Source organism: Grammomys surdaster, unplaced genomic scaffold, assembly GCF_004785775.1.
Source record: "Grammomys surdaster isolate TR1022 unplaced genomic scaffold, NIH_TR_1.0 63, whole genome shotgun sequence".
Taxonomy (NCBI): Eukaryota; Metazoa; Chordata; class Mammalia; order Rodentia; family Muridae; genus Grammomys; species Grammomys surdaster.
The window spans coordinates 9,963,151-9,965,410 of NW_021604565.1; the positions used below are offsets into that span (position 1 = coordinate 9,963,151).

Consider the following 2,260-nt stretch of genomic DNA (forward strand, 5'->3'; position numbering starts at 1 on the left):
CAATCAATACAATAGTTGATTGTTTGATAAAAATCAACAAGATTGACAAATCTTCAGTCAAATTAACCAAAAGAACAAACTAACTCAAATTAATAAAATTAATGATTAAAAGGGAGATATTACAACATTTGTGGAAATTCAATGATCCAAAAAGATAAAAAATTCAAAAAATTTGAAAGATTCAAAAAGTCTATGTTCCACCAAATTAGAGAACTTGATCAAATTTAAGTCAAAATGAAGCAAACAGTTAACTAAATCCTTAACCCCTAGTGAAATAGAAGCAGTAACTAAAACTCTCCCAGCAACAACAAAAAGGAGGGGTCATATGTACTGAGGGCAGAATTCTACTAGATCTTCAAAGAACTAATGCCAATACTCTTCAAATTATTTCACAAAATATAAATTGAAGGAACATTCTCTAATTCTTTTTATGAATCCACAATTACACTGATATCACAACCACAAAAAACATGTCAAAAAAGGAATATTATAGACCAATATCCCCTATGGATACAGATGCAAGAATTTTCAATAAAATACAAACCAAATTCAAGAACACATTAAAAGTATAGTAGAGGGGGTATGGCTGTGAGAAGGAGGTAGGCTGTGAGGAGGAAAATGTAAATTATCATCAGTTGCTGCTAGGTCCCTGCCTGTTGCCAAGGCTGCCTTAGAGTTGGTGCTGATCTATTACAGCTAGAGTGCCTGGTACCTGGAGACCCACTTCAGTGGCTGGTAAGACACCTACCTGACCTGGACAGCCGCAAGGAGGTAAAGCCCCGGCAGGCAGGCTTGGCCAGATGCTAGCTATGAATTTGACATCTACTTTATCTCTGTGCAGAAGAGAGCAATCGACACCCTCTGCATTGTACTGGATGCCACTCACCAGATGTGGCTGCCAGTGGTCAGGACTTAGCACCCTAGTGAGAGACACTTTGGGGGTCTAACTGGTCTCAAAAGAGCAGAAACTACTGCTAAGCATAGTGGAGCGCAGGTAAAGATCTGGGGGCTATCTTGTGATGGCCATCCCTTCCATAGCAACATCAGCAAGTTCCGACCTTACAGAGGACCTGCTACCCTCCTGTGATCACGTGAGGGACACTATTGCTGGAGCACTGCCTGTCTGAAATGTAGAAATTGTCTGCCAGATAAAAGAGCGGGAAAGGGTCCTGATTGCTGCCCATGGCAACAGCTTTCTGGGTATCATCAAACATCTGGAAGGTCTCTCAGCAAAAACCATTATGGAGCTGAACCTGCCCACTGGCTTTGCCATCATTTGTGAATTGGAAAAGAACTTGAAGCCCAAGTCCATGCAGTTTCTGGGAGATGAAGAGATCCTGCATAGAGCTCTGGAAGCTCTGTCTGATCATGGTGATCTGATCACCCTCTCTGCCTGTTCATGCCTCCTGCACCCCCTCTGCCTTCTCATGCCTCCTGTACCCTCTCTGCTTGTTTATGCTTCTTGGCCCCTCCCTGCCTGTTGATGCCTCCTGCACCCTCCCTGCCTGTTCAAGCCTCCTGTACCTTCCCTGTCTGGTAAAGCCTTCCACACCCCTCCCCAACACCTACCACACTGACTACATCTTTAAGATCTCGAATTTAAGTTGTAGCTGTACATGGGGACCTGTGCATCCCGTTTTCATTTTAGTATTTTATCTCTCACATCCACTCTCTTCATAGAATCTAGTCAAACCGCCTCTAGGGGTGTGTGGTCCACATCCAGGGACAGCTCCCCATTCCTGGAGAGTTGAGAGGCAGTAATTATAGTTTTCCTTAGTGCACTGTTTACCAAGAGTTTGCATAGGAAGGTGTCAGGGAGGAATCTATCCTGCAGTTAGGTAACTCACTGTATTGGAGAGTGAAAGCAACTTCCATGGTGATTTAAAAGACAAAACTACATGATCATCCATTAAATGTAGGGAGAGCGCAGGAGGCATGAGCAGGCAGGGAGGGTACAGGAGGCATGAGCAGGCAGGGAGGGTACAGGAGGCATGAGCAGGCAGGGAGGGTACAGGAGGCATGAGCAGGCAGGGAGAGTACAGGAGGCATGAGCAGGCTGGGAGGGTACAGGAGGCATGAGCAGGCTGGGAGAGTACAGGAGGCATGAGCAGGCTGGGAGGGTACAGGAGGCATGAGCAGGCTGGGAGGGTACAGGAGGCATGAGCAGACTGGGAGGGTGTCTTGGAGTATGAGTCTGCCTCTTTGCCTTCACTTCACTTTGCCTTTGACAAAATTCAACATCTCTTCAAGATAAAAGTCC

At 45.3% G+C, this 2,260-nt stretch overlaps 1 pseudogene; it reads left to right on the forward strand.

The window, feature by feature from the left end:
* The first annotated feature begins 582 nt into the window (after positions 1-582).
* On the forward strand, positions 583-1,484 carry LOC114620801 (annotated as a pseudogene).
* The last annotated feature ends 776 nt before the right edge of the window (positions 1,485-2,260 follow it).